At 40.5% G+C, this 17,607-nt stretch overlaps 1 protein-coding gene across 10 annotated transcripts in view; it reads left to right on the top strand.

Moving 5' to 3' along the window:
* TRIM2 (tripartite motif containing 2) overlaps positions 1–17,607 on the top strand; it is a 95,191-nt gene that overhangs the window by 24,463 nt on the left and 53,121 nt on the right. For 2 of the 10 annotated variants that reach the window (XM_048303440.1, XM_048303446.1), the window contains exon 1: positions 4,174–4,396. The exons of 6 other annotated variants lie outside the window; for them this stretch is intronic. The gene's annotated coding sequence lies outside the window, so the exon portion shown is untranslated. Of the gene's footprint in view, positions 1–2,096; positions 2,178–4,173; positions 4,397–13,918; positions 14,031–17,607 lie in introns of those variants that run through there. 2 more of the 10 variants (XM_048303441.1, XM_048303442.1) reach the window with 2 other exon arrangements.

The raw sequence follows: 17,607 nt of genomic DNA on the forward strand, positions 1-17,607 counted from the left end.
CATCACCAATGTGCTCAGAATGAGTTTATGTGCCCCAGGCAAGCCCAGATCGCTGGAGTCACAGATGTAAGTGAGACTTGATGGGAAAAGTGACTTAGTTATGCTTATTCTCCTTTTATTTCCTGGGGACAGCCAGGGGCTACTGCAGTAGTGAAAACAGAAGCAGCCATGGGGCTTCTCCAACAATGACGTCGAGGTTATAATGCATTGCGTTTTTGTCTGAGCTACGTTTTTTCTTTCTGTGGAAGAGAAGTGATACATTATAAAGCAAAATACATACATTATGAAAAGAAAAATACCAAAAGCACCGAAAACAGCCCTCTTCTCACCTGAGAGTTGGAGCAGGCAGCAAAAGGTTATCACATGGTATCTCTTTGGAAGATCAGCTGACAATTATGTGCCTTTCTGGAGGGGGACAGGCTTTTGCCAAACTCAAGCCACTGGGCACCAAGCTGAAGTGCTATGATAAAATACATAGTAAGTGAAGCCAGACCTACTGAGTACAAGCTTAGCATTTGAACCCAGACCCAAGGCAGCTGTTCCATGTGCTAGCTTTGAAATGCTGGAGATAAAATGATTCATAATATCACAGCTAATCTGTCTTTAAAAAATGAGTTATTGTCAGTGCCAAAATCGACATTTTATTTGATTGAGTGAACTGAAAGCTTCACCTTTTGTCTCAGTTTATCAGACTTGTGGTTTTCAGTCTGTACAAAACCTGCCACCTTGTTTGCATCAGAAGATTCATCTAGAACTTGAGTTGTGACCAACTAGAAATCTGCATAAACATATTTAAAATCCTACACCAAGTGGTATAGTGTTAAAACCAAAGGTCGACATATACCTGTGATGAAACCCAGGCTTGTTAGTCTACCATCCTGAGCTTCTATCATTTAGGTAATTTCACAGATTCAGATTAAATGGAAGGTGCATTTTCCACCCCAGACATCTCACTTGTCACTTTCTCAGTATTTAAGCTGCAAAAAACTGGTTGAAAAACAGATTGCTTTCAACTATACCTTTGCAACGCAGTGCTCCCAATATAACCACACTAGACTGGATGGGAGCAGAGTTCAGACCAAGAGAGATACACATTCTACCACCCACTGTGCATCACAACCTGTCTGTCACTGACTGAGGAGGGACACTTTTCCCTTGCTTTAATGAACATGCAATGGCGTTTGAAAAAACCTTTCAAGTGTCTATATACAAAGATACATAACCAGCATAATCAGTATCTAAGTTGCATCCTACTCCACTCTTGTCCTACTCATATTGCTAACATAGTTGATGTTGGTGAGAAATCAATATGGAAAATAACAGGGTGGTTTTGTAGCTGGCATTTGAAAAATATCCTAAATGGAAGCTGCCATTTTTCTGAGAAAACAAATTGCTCCTAGCAGGTTGTTCTTTCTATCTGATCTATTCTTTGTTGTAGTCTTTCCTATATGAAGCTTTCTACAGTAAATTTTCTCACCATCGAAGTGATGAATATCTTCCACCGCCATTTCTCCAGAAAGCTAGGATCCCTGTGCTCAGGAATATGGTGCTTGACTGCCCCAAAATTCATGGAGACAGAGTGTGAGAGTGTGAGCATCAAATGATGCCTTAGAACCAGGCAACAGTGAGGGGACACACAGCTGTCTGGAGGCAGGAGCTGTGTATGGACAGTAGGTTGCTGGTACCTCATAGGGATGAGATAAAAGAGGAAATGAAAAATACAAAAAAAGAAAAAAAGGAGAAAAAGTTAGTGAATAAGAATGAATGATCCCCAGAGCCTGGAAAATGAAGGGTCATTTAAAATTGATCTTCTGTTTTTTAATTTTCTTGGGGTTTTCTTGCGGAATTGTTATTTGTGAAAGCCACCTTTGATGTAAATGGACTGTTTTTTTGAGAGAACAGATGTATTGAAGAGCATGTGAGAGATCAGTGTGAATTAATGCATTTTCTCCTTTGGGGGGAAAAAACTTCAGTCAGCACAAGCGTCACAAACTGAAAGTGGTTATTTCCACTTACTCTCCTCTTTATTACCATGTCTCACCAAAAGGAGCGTTCTTATTCCAAAGGTAACAGTCATTCAATTTGTCCTTGTACAGTGGGGAGAGGCCTACATACCCAGTAAACCAAGCAAGGACTACTCTGCTGTGGCCCATGAAATAATTTCTGTCCCCAAACCTGTAAGTTTGCTCTACCAGGATCAGGTTCTTTGGTATCATGGAAAGTATCACTAAAAACATGAGGCAGTCAGTTCACCCCCCCTTGTTTACTAAGTGGGAGAGTAACTCAACTGTTACCAAACCCTGCTTATTGCTGTTTCAAAAAATAATATTATTTGCCTCAACTGACATCTGTGTATTTTGCGTGTTTTGCTGCTTACTACCTCGACAGGAGAACAGAACAGAAGAGTAAAAATGCTAGAATGTAGGCAGAGTTGGCCAACTTTGGTAGCAGCTGAGCTGTAGGGCACATGAAATCTCTTCTCATAGGCCTCTTGTTTGTGTGGGGTGCTCTGGTGTCTAATAAAACAGCTGAGTTCATGTGTAGCCTTTTACACTGGATCACTGGATTGTATGTCACTCATCTGGACAGCTGCCTTTTTTTCACAAAAGCTGTAGGAATATAATACCTCTGGGATCTCTACCTGATGTGACTGAAATTACTCAATGGGTTATTCAACTACTGGAAGGAATTGTGTCAGCACGGGCAAAAATAAACACAAAAAGTTAATTCATCATTTCCTCCATTGCTTCAACTGACTAGAAAGCCTTGTTTTTTGGGTTTGGTGTTGGTTTTTGTTGTTGTTGTTTGCTTGTTTGTTTGTTGGGATTTTCCTAATCATTCAACTGCTTTTGGCTTTAACAGTCCAGTTGTGTCAGTCCTGATCCAGGTACAGGATGAGTTGACAATCAGCGCAATCCTGATTGTGCCAAGATGAAAAACTGAGCAAGTGACAGGCTCAGGACTTTTAGGCAGAGTGGTTACAATGGTGTTTTTATTTTGTTAATGACTCACTGTAGTGATTCACCGATGCTTTAGTGAAAGATGCCTTGTTTAGAGACAAGTTCTGAGACTCTGTTCAAGCAGAGTCAGATTATTCCCAATAGAAAAGCTTGAAAAAGTCCTCTGCTAAAACTTAACAACTAAATAAAACTTGTTCTTTTAAAGAACATACATATAACAACAGCTTTAATTTTAAGCAACGGCAAAACTTTTTTATCCACCATAAACTTGTTTTCTTGATTTTTTTATTGGGAAAAAGAATGTTCTTCAGTTCTGACACAAAAGCCATGAAACATCCCAAAATACAGGTGACTCCTTAAGCCTTTGGTACTTGAATTTAATCAGGGCACTAGACCTTTAAATAGATGAAAATAGGGGCTGAAAGTGTCTTCCAGGCTTTGAGCCATGGACTTTCATGGGGTGTGTATCAAAACTTTGTTTCTGATACTTTTGGTAAAACGTTCATTCTTGTAATGAGTTGCTTGAACCATCCCAGAAGTTCCCTATTAAGCAACTGTCCACTGGCTCTGAGTGGACAAAAACCCACCAAAACCTACGAACACATTAGATTTGCTTCCCACCTGGAAGCATTTAGAGGATGTAAGGGGATCAGCATTCACTTCCCTGTTTATAAAAACCAGGTTGTTCTAAATGACTTGCTAAACTGTTGAACGATTTCATACAATGCACTGGATTTTCCTGCCCCTTTTCAGAGAGGCTGTTTGTGCTGGGAGCGAGGGAGGGCTGCAAGGTCGGTTTGTTTCCACAGCGGGGAGTGTGGGGACCCGGCTGCCACTTTCTTGAGTGGTGGGTGGTGCTCTGGGCTGCTGGACGCTGCCTGGGGGAGCAGTCGGGCATCTGCAGACGGGAGACAATCCCGGCATGGGGCCAGCTGTTTATTTTCAAAGCCTTTGTACTTCAGGTTACTTGTAAGGCTGATGCTTGGGGAGTTCTGCTAAAACTGGACTGTGTATGTTCCCTGCTTTGCCTGTAATTTGCAGTTTATGAAAACCAGATGGATGACTCAGTGCTGTGCGAGTTAGGATAGGAATGGGATCTTCTGATATAAGAGCAGCTTTTACAGAAAACTCGGAGTTAAGAAGATTCAGGCTCAAGCTAGATTGCTTCTTCCCTCCCCCCCCTTTTGTCTATTTTTACTGCATCATTGGTATGTGTCCAAGGAAAGTCGGCCATATCATTTGGAAATACAACGGAATAAACTTTTGACTGTCCGAGCTCTTCAGGCTGAGAGACTCCAGAGTAAATGAACTGGGAGAGAGAGAATTAAAAGGAGGGATTTCTTTAGGTGAACTTTTTTGGTTGTCTGCTCTGCCAACAGCAGTGTAAAATAACGAAGAAACTGCAGCAGTCCTTTCCCACTGTCTTTCTAAATAATGTAAGTTACCCTTTCACACTCATCTCTAACTGTTCGTGTCCTTTTTCTGCTTTCGGATGTTTTGTGAGAGCAGTGGCTTTACAGCAAGTGAGCTCTTGCCAGGAGCTCTGCTGTGCGAATGAGTGAATTGCTTTGTCTTTCTTTTTCTAAGTCAGGGTGGTAGCGGGGAAGCCGAGCAGTTTGACACCACCTTTCTTTGACAGTCGTGTTAGCTCGGCTTTAGATGGCTGTCGAAACCTTTAAATATTTTCAATGTTTGTGCAGAAATTTGTTTGTAGTTGGCAAAAGACAATAAGAAATGTTTTGATTGAACTGTGCATGTCAGGCTTGCCGTAAAGCAGGCGTTTCAAAGGGGACTCTCTGATGCTATGTAAAGAGGACAGGATGTGACAAGGGAAAACAAATGTTTCCTGCTCTTTTATATTTAAAAGAAATAATTGTAACAGAGCCAAGGAGTTTGCCTAGGAAAGAAATAGTGATGTTTATTGAAAGCAAAATAATGACTCTGAGAGGACAATGCCAAGGTCTAATTAGAAGAGACAGTTTACTTTTCAGAGTTGTTCATTTTTGGAAGCTGGAAGTTGGCATTAGTGTTGCCATATTCTGTTGTGCTTTTGTGAAGAGTAAGTTGAGCAGTTACCTGGTGCATAGCTTTCCATAGGTTATTGAGATGGGTTGATTACTCTCCTTTTGGTTCATTTTACTGTTTTCAAAATGCAGTCTAGGCAGACTGTCAGGCAGATTGATAGGTTTAAGTAAAACCAAGGGATTATAATGATAGATAATATACCAGGTAATATACTAATAATAAAACAAGAAATAGACCAAGAAAACGACCCTTAACTCAAACATTCCACATTGTTGCTTGTGTGAAAACTGAAATTAAATTGACTAGCGATAGTAATGAGGGCTTCTAGAAAATGTGAATATTTTTAATAAACTTGGGAATATAAACTGTATGTCTTGAAAAGCATATTAAAAGGTTTGTTTTGTTCAAATCTGTATAAACTTACTTATTTTCAAGCTAGTCCCATAATTTTCTGGATAGTATCTAAAGCCTGGAGTGGTTATAGAGAGAAGGTACCAGAAAGCTACTGCACCTGGTCTTGGGACTGCATCATTCTGCTCGCAAACAAAGCCAGCAGGAAGAGGAGGTTATTCCCTGTTTCCAGAGAGTTTGGGGGAGGAATCAGTCTGTTAGGCTGCTGGCAAAATGAAATAAGGCTTCTGTACTTTGACCCTCATCCAAAACTGCTTACCATAAACCAAAGGTTTCCTCAAACTTCTCAGCAAAGCATTTGACAAACTTGAGTGGTGAATAAACTCCCATGTCTGATCTGGACCTGCAGTGCCCACAGTTTGGTTATAAAGAACAGGTTTGGGTTTTCTTCATCCAGGGTTCATTTCAGTCCCTGAGATTGATCCTTTTTCATGAGAAATGGCTTTCATAGGCCTTTAATAATTACATCTTTGCTCAGGGAGAAGGCTACACAAAACTTTTCTTCAAGGAGCATTACTAACACATGCTGCTCAAGGGCCAGAAGGAAGCATTAAGTGGGTTTTATGACAGAACCAATTCTAGATTTGATTATAGGGTTTCTGGGAAGAGGGAAGGATTAAAATCATGGAAACAATCATTTCAATCAACTGGGGAAAATCTTTTGATTTCTGTATGTAATGTCAAGGGAGACAGCGAATGTATCCTTCCAGACATTTAAGGCTTTTGGGGGGTGGTGGGAGTGTGTGTCTTAAAAGTTCATCTTTTTCATGGCATTGATTTTTCATGAAATCTTAGGTTTGAGGATATACATTTGAGACAAACAGTGTCCATGGTCCATGCAAGTGCTGTCTGAATTCTGCTATGTCCAGCAGCATGCACAGCGTTTGGAACATTAGACCTTACCTGGACAAAGATGATAATTCTGCTGGGGGATTTCCCCAGCCCATGATACTATTCTTCCTAGTTTTAGCTTGAAGGTCAGGTTGTTTACTGGAAAATCCCAGATAATTGGTGCTTGAAGCCATCATGAAAACATGCTGGGCCTGTCTTTGCCTGATAATGGAATTTCATTAATTCATAACTAAACTAGAATTTGGACAGCTTATGTAAACACAGCAATGCTCCTGATTCCTTTGAGGAAAACTAAGGAATTAAATTAACTGAAAAGGTACTGGGTGTTCTAATCCAGAGAACAAAGTGTTGTGCATTGCTATACTGAAGCTGAAATTTTATCACCTGCATAAAGTATTAAAGATACACAGTTTTGCAGAAACATGTAATACTGTGTCTAGACACATGAACTATTTTTATGAAAACAAAGGCACAATGTACAGTAGGTTAGGATAAATCCTTGAGCCACATGTAAAAGCCTTTGATTTGATCTGCTGGCAAGCATATTGTCTTATCAGAATTAAATGTGTCTGAGGGTACAAGTGTAGCTAGTTTGAACTATTTTTTTATACACAGCAGCAAGCATATATTACTCTAAATAATAAGTTCAGTTTATAAATAATGTTCCTTAATACAATTGCATTATATAAGGGAATAATACTTTAATTAGTTGTTTTCAGGATAATGCAGTATTCTGTATTATAAAATACCACTAATTCCAAAACCCTAAAAATTTTGTCCTGGAATTTTGCTCATCCATATTTTGCCTTTTTCAGTTATTGAAGAAATCCAGTGACTCTCAGATTGCAATCCACTGTTGCAAATGCTATACTCAGCTGACACCTTCATCAAAATTATAATTATCAATAATTATGTGCTATTTCCAGAGACTGCAGGTTGTGGTTATGTTTTCTGTAATGTTTCCTGGTAAAAAATAAAAGGTGGGGAGAGCTAACCATGGGAAATGCATGGCATTAGCTGTTAAAAAAAACTAGACTAAAAAAAAAAAATCAATATTTGTTGGAAGAAATCAATATTGGAAAGGAAATAATGACTATTTAGAGGTTTTTAAAATAGTGAACGGAAAAGAACAGGGCTTAGCAGTCACATAAATGGACTTCACCTATCTATATCTCTATTTTTGACAAATTACTTTTTAAGACATGCTCCTTCTGTTAGAATTGGACTTGCTCTTCTATTTGTTATGAGACATGAATGGATTAGAGGCAGTCCCTCGGTGTGCTGTGAGGTTTGTATTAACATGTCTGTAAAGGGAAGAGCTGCTTGGTTGCAAACATTTAACAAATGAAATTTGGAGGAATTCCTGTTTTGTGCACAAGATGTCTTTTTCTCCCTCTTCGTTTTTGATCAACTGAAAGAAAGATCACCTTCCACTGAACAAAACTCAGGCTGACCTTTGGAGAAATGAAAACGGAATTTTATGTCAAACTTTCTGAATGGTTTTATTTCTATAAAGACCATGTTTTATTTCTGTGGTTTAAATAAATAAATATTTATTGTATAAATTGTAGCATTAAAGGCATTTGCCTTTGTTTTCTACCACAGGCTGTCTAAACATTTTCTGTCCACAGTCTGTAGACATACCTTGGCATTGCATGTCGCTCCTTCTAATAATTGGGATGGCTGGTTATGTTTGGATTGGGCATTACTTATTTTGAAAGGTGATTTTAGCTGGAAGTCAGTAGTTTAGTTTGATCAGAATTAACAGTTTGTAACTGGAATACTATACAGAGAAATAAGTGACATAACATGTCACTCATGTCCCATGTGGGGACAGCCAAGGATCTAGTCAGCTGAGAAGTCTGCTGGCAACCAGGCAGCCTTCCTACTTGCTAGCTGGACTTTAGGGCAAAAGCTCAAAGGTAAATCCCATTCAAAAGGAAGAATCGAAATTGGAAATGCAAATAGAATATATTTCTTCAGGTGCTGAACAGGTAGATGTAGCAGGTAGATGTTAGCTGGCTCTCTACATCTGGCCGCTATCTAGTTGCAGTAGGGTTAAAAGAGGCACAGCTAAATTAAGAAGAGACTAATCATAGACATGTGAAAAATGTTAGCAGCATGTATTCTGGCACTTCTTACATTACATGGTGACCCTGCTAACACAAGAATCAAAAGAAACTCATGCTGAAATGGCTGTGATGATTTATTGTTAAATATTAAATCTACGCGGTAATAAGAACGTGCCGTGCCACTGGAAGAAGAGAAGTCACTTAAAAATTCACTGTTATCATGTGTTCCCCTGGAAGAACTCCAAACAGCTCTGCTTTTTATGGTCAGCACTTTTGCTCATGTGTAAAAGTATTATTCGGTCTCACTTTAAAACCATCTGAATATTATCAGGTTTGGATGCATTGTAGGAGTGGTTAATTAAGTGGATGGTGATCTTCAGTCATTATGCCAAGGTGGATGCTCTTTTTGAAAGAGACATAAAGATCAGAGTAGATGCAGTTACTTTTGATCAGATTTTAAATGCTTGAGATGAATATTCAGCAATTTGCTTGCTCCTAATCCAGTATGGATTTGTCTTGGTGTTATTAGTCTGCCTAAACATGTGTATGATCAGTTTATTTATGGGTGACTTTCTGTTCTTTTGTCATGGAAAGCTATTTGTTTTGTGCTTGCCATGAGCTTCTGTTCTTGATTTTTTTTCTTGTAGTTCTGGAAGCACAGAGTGACAATCCCCCTCCACCCCGCCCCTTTTTCTTTGTTTTAATGGGTTTTGAATGCTAGTTTTGAGGCTACTCTTTCAGTGAACTTGTAATGTGGAAATTTGTCATGCCTGGACTGATGGCTTTAAAAAAGCTTTCTGCAAGGATCTATACTGTGCCTGCCTCCTTCTACATCAAAGTTCAGCAGAGCCTGGTTATTTGTGAGCTTGAAGGTGCACTATATCTACCAGTGTGTTTTGTGAAGTGCTCATGAGTTGATTTAGCAAGGAAAGAACAGTGTCCAGATTATTTTGAACTACATAACTCTTGACTAGTATGAAAACATGAATGTGCAAAATGCTCCTGCACCTTTTGCAGAACAGAAGCCCTCCAAAGTAGTGATGGAATCTTGAGCAAATGTGCTTGAAACAATTGCTTACAGAAAAACAACAACAAATTGCACTCAAAGGATTGTGCTGAACTTGGAAATGCTCTTGAAAAGATCCCAACAATTATGGGGTTTTTGTGCCTCTTAATGCATTAATCTCTGTAGTGGTCCTTGGAGAGACAGTATGTGTCCCATATTTAGCCCCAGCCATATTTGGCCCATTATCTATATTATTAGACAACTTGCATATACTGTGAGAAATGGGACTTCCAAAAGAGCAGGTGCCAGCAAGTTCAACGTTGTCTTCAGGGCCCCTTGGTTCTTCTGAGAACAGCTGTAAATTGCAAATACTGTAAATCCCACTACTTACAAATTCCTCAGGAATGAAAATGACCCCCAGGAATAAAAATGCAGGACTGAGGAACAAGCCATTCACAGTGTACATAAACTCTTGAAGAGGAAAAGATGCCATGGTTTCTCTGCATTCACACAGTTGTCTGGTTTGCTTTTGCTTCTGCTTTTTTTTTTTCCCCCAGTGAGGAAACAGTATTCATGAAATTCCCTTCTACAGCTTTCTCTCCTGTAATCCCTCTGTTGGTGGAAGTGTTAATGTAAACCTTAAGGGATTAACTCCCACAAGATAAGCTTCTGCAGGTGTTGGTTTGTTTTGTTTCTGTTTTTTTTTTATCTTGAAAGCAAATTTCATTTGATATCTAGAACTCAAGTAATTGCACTGTGCTGAAGTTAGGAAACCTAGGGCCAAAAAGTCAGGTAGAGCCACAGATTGCTTTCATATCATGAGTGGTTTTTTTTTTGTCCTGAGTGTTACTCTGACACAGTATTACGATTTGGGTTAATATGTGGTCTTTCCAAAGTGCTTTTAAGTTTTAGTGGACTCTCTGCAAAGAACTGGTTCTTCTCTTATTACCTAATTCTTAGTCTGCTGTGTGTAGTTTTGGGAGCAACTGCTCTTTGTGCATCTCAGCTCAAAAAACATAAGAAAGAGATAAAATTAAGTGTTGCACCATGAAGATTTCATTCTATTTATCAAATATACTTTTTGTCTTGTGTCTAAAACAGCTGAAAATAAATTTTGGTTGAAAAACACAAACATGTTCTGAGATACTTAGTTCCTGACAAATAATTTTTCATTAATTTAAAAAGTAATCCTTTACATAAAATCTCTCCGTGGAGATAAGTGCAACTCTTTATTACACAGAAAAAAGAAGACATTAAGTGTTGGAGAACTGTTCTATAAGAATTGCACTACATGTTCTGTGTAGGCAGAGAACCCCCTCATCCCTTAGGTTCCTCATTCTAATTAGTTTTTTATTACTCCATCCTATAAAAATGAGTAAAAAGACAGACTAGATTAGAGCATGCAAAAATGTTTGTGTATATAAGGTGGATTTGGAAAAAAAATAAATGAGTTTCCTCTCATTTCCTCTGTTCGCACAGTTTAAAATTTTTGTTAGTCTTATCAGAAGCTGCCATATTACACAGTCTTGAATACAATTAATTGTAAAAGCAGGAAAGTTTCTTCCCATATTTAACTTTTGGGATGTGTTTTTATCTGTGCTCCTGAATGGTGACCTTTATCCTCTGAACAGCCATCATTGTTTCACCTCTGGAATGTGCTTGTGCAGAAGGCCTGCTCTGAAGATGTGCACCCTCAGGAGGGACCTCTGATGATGGAGGTGGGCAACTTTTAAATGAGAAGAACCAGGATAGTGATCAAGGCATGATTTCCCCAAGCTCTATGACATTACTTAAAGCAGATATTAATAATCCAGAGTACCTATGCAGAGAAACCAGAAAAAGGAAACACCACTGGAAGTCTCTTTTTTTCTTAAGGATAAAATAAATGTGAAAAGGTAAGAGAAGGGAGAAGAGAAATGCTAGGTTAGTAATGTATTCACTATGAAAGGGTTCTCTTCTTGGAGTGATGATTAGTCATTCACGGTTGTTGGGAGTCTTGTTTGTATGACCTGAAAGGGGTGTACCTGCTAAAAGTACTCTGTGGCCCTGAGTGACATTCCTCACAAGGCAGATGTCTGAGGGATTCTTTTCACCTGACATCCCTAAAAGGCCCAGCTTTGCAAAGTGATAGAAGCAGCCATGTAGAGCCCTTAATACCCATTAACTATGCCAAAAGGGAGTGACAGCTCCTGTGATGTCTGCTTTGAGTAACTTGAAGGTTTGTCTGGGTCAAATCAAAAGTAAATCTAGCCTAGCCTTATAATTTAGATGGTTGCTGACAGTAGATGCCTGCTGAAGAGCATAAGAATGGATCAGACATATCATGGTACTCTTCAGAATGATCTTTTATATTCAATGATTTATGCTTCCAGTTCTGCTCCTGGTAGAGGTGGTGTCTTTAATCAATTTATTCACCATGAATTTGTCCCACTCTCCTGGCATGTCTGTAAAATACTAACAACTGTAGCAACCCAGACAATGGGTTTCACAGCTCACAGGGTGAAGAATCATCCAGCACATTACTGTTATTTGCAAAAGAGGCTTCTCCTCTGTGGCCAATAGAAAGGAATAGTAAAATGCAATAGATACAAATAGTGAAGAAACAATAAATTGTGAATAAAATCTAACTCAAGAGGACAGTGGGCTCCACCTTCCAAAAACCTAATGACTACTGTTTCATCAAGCTTGCAAAAGCATTTAAGTTATTTGAAATACATCCTAAGAGCCGCTTACTGTGGAATCTGAGTTAGAGAAGTTCAGTACCTGAGGTAGGGCTGTCTCTGTGTCCTATTTGTAACTGGTTTTCCACTAGGATTTCTCAATTTCTCAAAAGCAGTGCTTACAGCTGGTTACTTTACATACACCTCTCATGGGTTTTATCACTTATGATGTATAATCTGTTTCAGTAACAACATGGTGCATCTTGTCACAGTCATCACAAGGACTACTTCTAAAATCTCAGGCAGTTATTATGTGCACTCATGGAGTTTGCAAAGGAAGGAGGATCTTAAGATCTGCTCCTATTCCTGACTGCAAGAGATTCATGCTATATAAGCCACTGTCTTGCACCTCTTTTTTAACAAAGATAGTCCATATCTAAATTGGTGGCTGGCTATGAAAACTTATTCTGTAGTGTACAAAGTACTTAGTGTCACAGATACAGTTAAACAGCAACAGTCTTAACTGTTTTGCCTTAAGATGCGGGATACCTATGTTTGCACAGGAACTTGTGTGCTGTGAAGCAGGTGCCTATCACAGCAGGATTCTGGTACTTGAAAGAGATTTCCAGGTGCTATCACAATCCAAATGATAATGTGGTTGATTTAAGACAATACTGGTCTTATCTGTCCTGATGCCAGGTTTTTTTCCAACTTCTTTTTTTTGTTTAAACAGACAGTTGCATTCACATGGTTATTATAGTTTCCTATACTGTCCCCTAATTTGCTTTTCATGTACACAAAAATGTACTGGTTTTCCTGTAAAGTAAAATGGATGTCTTTTCATGTAGAAATGAATGTCCTGTATATCCCAGTTCAGCTTGGGAGAGTCTTAAAATTGTGGCATATGACTGGTTCTGCTTTATTCCTCTTTCATTAGCTGTTGCTTCCTAAGTTGTGATGCCAGTTGAAAAGACTGATATTTATGCAGGAGTGTATGTACAAGCTCTCCTGAGAATGTAATTTTTGTGGAAATCTGATCTACATCGGAGCTGAGCATTTGCTTATGAGCAGTCTGGCAATGCCCCATGATGGCCTTGGGCATCTGGCCTGAGCCTGCAGTCTCAGAGAAAGCTTAGGAGAGTTGTTTTTGGAGATGAAAGATAAAGGCAGATAACTTCGTGTCATGTATAAAACCTTGTACCTCAGGGAGAAGGCTTGAGTAAAACCTGGGCTGAGCCAGAGTAGCTGCTTGGTAGGACTGTCTGGGGGTGCTGCCCACTCAGGGGTTTGCAGGCAGGTAACACATGTTACTGTGGCTGTGGTAAAACTCTGCTGTGGAAGCACATGCTGGGAATTGATGTATTTCTGCAGGCAAGGCACAAGGTGCAGGGAGCACTTAATCCGTGCTGTAGAATGTTTCAGCTATTTCCAATAACAACACTTCTTTAAATAGGAGTGTTGGCATGCAATCAGCAAATGAGTGTCCTTGCTGAGGACTGGAAGGACGTGTTTACTGGGTGAAGTTCAGCCATTGGGTGTTTCCAAGTTCTGAATTGCTGGAGCTGACTGCTGGGAAGTGAAATAGTGTCCCTGTGAGTGCAGAGGTGGAGGACACAGCGTCACACCTAGCATGCTTGGGCTCAGAGCACTTTGAGCTCCCACTGAGAGCTGTAGATGGCTTTTTGCTATGGTTGGTTGGTCTGTTCAGCTCCTGTGCCCACAACCATTGTTCAAACCCACAGAGCTCCTTTTGCCAAGGTTGCCCTGACATTGTTTCTCACCACTGCTGGTGCTGCCAGACTACCTGCTGCACACAGCCATGTGTTTGCCTACTTGCTGTGGAAGTTCAGTGTTGCACTTTTGCCAACATAAAGAGCCTGCCTGGGTAAACTTTTGCCTGCCACTTAACACTTGAGCAAAGTTTTCTCTGAACCCAAGGACAATATAAATGTGTAGACACATCGCTGCGTTTTTCAAAGATATTTTGGTTCAGAAGAGGACTTGGCAGATACAGACATTGCTGGGCTATGGACAAGAAAATGAGGTGGGTACTGTTCAACAGCTAAGGTACATATGGAGGTGCAGCAAGGAATATTTTGTTTTTTAAACAATATAAGTGTTGCAGAGGATGTGTGCCCGATTTCAGCCTGCTGACATGCTGGAGAGGGGCTCTTTTTTCCCCTCCTTAGTTCTTCTCCTAGTATGTGGTTTTGTGCTTAGAAGATGACAATTCCTTCCCTTTCTGCCTCCATTTTTGCTTTTTCAATACTTATATTCTATCTGCTGTTTCTTGCTGTGAGACACCTAAAGTGTTTTGGGTTTTTTTCCCTCCTTTCCCTCCTGGTTTGTGTTTCATATGTTGTATTTAATGGGAAGTGGGATTTTTGAAGGCTGTGAGAAAAACATTCTAAAGGGTTGGCACTCCCTAAGTTAATTTTGTGAAGAAGTTACGTGACTTGTAGTGATTGCTGAGTGTTGCCTTCTCCCTCGCTGATTTGAACTTCATGCTAGTTCACCAAAATCCTACTGAAGTAAATGGAAACAACAGAGGGACTTTATGGTGGTCATCAGAGAATGTGTGACTAAACTCCAGCACCTGATGTGTATTACCTCCCCTAAAGGGAGAGGTGCAGTGGACATGCAACGTGGGGCAGATCCAGTCTCAGGAGGGAGTGGAGGGGATGATCTCTACAGTCTTCACCACACAGTTCAGTACCAAAAGCACTGAGCATTTTCTGCTTGCTTTTACTTGTCTTCCCCGTTGCTCAGCAACCGTGAAGAAAATGGCTAGAGCATTTTTCAACATACCTTATATCTAACAGTATGTAGAAAAGATCAGGGACCTCTTTCCAAATAGATTCCTGATTTGCTCTACTGCCTGTTTTCCTGCTCCTGGACGTGTTAACAGTAATTAGTATGGAGTCTTCATGGAGCACTTTTATTTCAAGTAGCATTTCACAGCAGATGTTTATGGAAGCAGCAGTGTTTTGATGTGCAGTTTTAATTATTTGTCAGTTCAGCTTGGTTTTATTTGAGCCTGTGTATACCTGTGTATACCTCTAAAGGCTGAAAAGAGATCTGTCAGTGTTCACAAAATAGGTAGACCTAGAGAGTCAAAAATGTGCATTTGTAAGGGTGATAGTACCAGTAGGGTAGGGTTTTTTCAGTAGAGCTACTCTGACTCACTGCTTTGGATGTCAAGTGTACAATTTAAAATTCTTTTACTTATGACTGTACAACATCTAGCCCCTGAAATAATTACTTCAACATACCTCACTGCAGATTTTTTTTTAGGAGCTCACCTGAGAATATGATATTTTATTAAACATGGAAAGGGCCCTAAATTAGAGTTCTGATGCTGTAATTTAACCTGATACTTTTATCCTATTATTTCCCTTGGTGTGTCCTTTTCCATTCATTTCCTACCCCTTCTTTCTGAAATCTCGTTTTTGAGAATTTGCGGTATTTGGTTGAGGATTCATGGTTGCCCACTGAGGCATTGTCCTTGCATGTGCAGTAAATTCAGTGTGTTACAGCTGTTTTGTGATTTGTTGTGCAAGACCCTGACCCAGAATGAGGCCCTGAAAACCTCAGACAGACAAAGAGCCTCTCAGTCGGTGATGATTGTGTGATCACACAAGCTCTAACCTGCCAGACTTGTCCCTTGGTGTGTGCAGGGCAGCCACCAGCAGGTCCCCTCTCCTTCCAAGGACAGGACAGCTGGGAGATGGGGTCTCTGGGGATAGAAGCAGGATTATTCACCTCCGAAGGGTGGTGGAGAAGGGGGTACTGCAGAGGCATAAGTTTTGGGGATGAGGAGAGAGAAGAAAAGTAGGTATTAGATGCCAGCCATAACCTTCCCTCTACAAACTGGAGTATAAAGCATTAGTATGGTGATGTCTTAAAAGGTCCACCCATGTTTCAGGTGCTCACCCTTTTGTAAGCTTTGATTACAGGCTGGGGAAAGGAGGAAGAAAAGGAACAAATCATTAAACATGTAATGCTATTAAGCAAGGCTTGAATTTGTAGTAGTGGCTTCTATTCCTGTTATTCCTGTGCCTTTAGCAGTTGAAAACCTTTAAAAGAAACCTAATTCATGATATCTGCATCTGACAGTGGTACAGGAGGTGACCCCATTGCCATGCAAAAGGAATGATGGAATACAGAGCTTGTTTCTGGTGACTGCAGAGCCACCTCAATGGCAAATACCCAAATGGGGGAAGAGACAGAATAACACGAAGGGGAGAAAAGCAGTTTGTGTCTGGTGCTGCCTGACTTGCAACTTCAGTGGCAGAGAGAGGCAGGAAGTGCAGTCCTGCCAGAAAGGCTCACGCTGGCTGAGCGGGGAGGCCAGGCTGTCCCAGCCGTGCTGCAGTTGTGCTGCAAAAGCCGCAACCTTGGCAAGCTAAACCAGGCATAAGCAGAAGGTAGAAGGAAATAGAAGAAGGTGGCAAAGTCACAGGAGGATGGATGCTGGGCTGCTGGGAAAATTTCCAGCAACCCAGCATTACATCCCAGGCAAGTTGTTTGCCTCCCAGGCTATGACAAATCTCTTGTGTTGGGTCACAAGCTCTGGGAAAAAGCATCTGCTCTGCTGGATCATGAGATGAGGGAGTGACCATGGCTCACGGCTGTGGCTGGTGGGGAGGAACCAAGACCTAGCAGAGCTCCTTTTGGGGCAGACATGCCCTCTGGCTTTTGGCTACAGACATGCCCTGTGCCCTCCACAGCGGGAGGAAGCTGTTGCTCTTCTCAGCTAGTGTGAGCTACAGCCTGGGCTTCTGGAGGATGTGGAGTGAGGGCTGGAAGTTGCACTTGCTCTCTGGAAGCTGCTGGATCTGCATGGGTGCACAGCCACAGTGGGGAAGGTAAAGGCCAGTGGCTCATGAGGAAGACTAAGGCCCTTTGATTCCTGGTGTAGGCATGGCTCCACAATGACAAAGCTTGGCTGTTTCACCCCACTTGCTCTCCTGGCAACAGGGTCAAATTAGGGCTGTGTGGAGCTGGGTGATGGCTGTAACAGCCCATCCTCTCCTGTATTTGTGTTCCTAAACTAATCCTCATTTCCAGCATGTTGGCTTTGGGTAATTGATTTCTGGTCTCTCACACCTCTTCAGTCAGCCTTAATTGCCAGGACTGTATTTGCTGGTGATTTAGTTTGAACGAACCCAATAATTTTTTTTCTGCTGACCTTAAAATCTCTTTTGTACAGCAGCGTGACTTAAGACTACTCCGTTCAGTCAGTTTATAGTACAGGCTTCAGTGCAGACCATTAATCTTAACTTGGAGTGTTTGGATGATTTATTTAATATTAGAGAAGATACTAATATCTACCTATGGCCTGTAAGTTAACTGTGAGTTTTTTTGGTACCTTACTATTTATGGCCTCCCTAAGAATATGAATTTAGGTTGTGTTTGGAACAGGGAAAAGAATAAGTTATTCAAAGCCCAGGACGTTTACAGGGAATGACAACAGAAGCTATATCACTCTTCCATGGCACTATGAAGATGGCATGTACTATGTATTTTCTTCTCCAGAACTTTCTTCACTGGTCAGCAGTAACACAGATAAGTCAACAGCAACAATGAAATGCAGCAATTTTCTGAGGAAAAGTAGCCTA

The sequence above is a fragment of the Corvus hawaiiensis genome, chromosome 5 (genome assembly GCF_020740725.1).
Source record: "Corvus hawaiiensis isolate bCorHaw1 chromosome 5, bCorHaw1.pri.cur, whole genome shotgun sequence".
NCBI classification, from domain to species: Eukaryota; Metazoa; Chordata; class Aves; order Passeriformes; family Corvidae; genus Corvus; species Corvus hawaiiensis.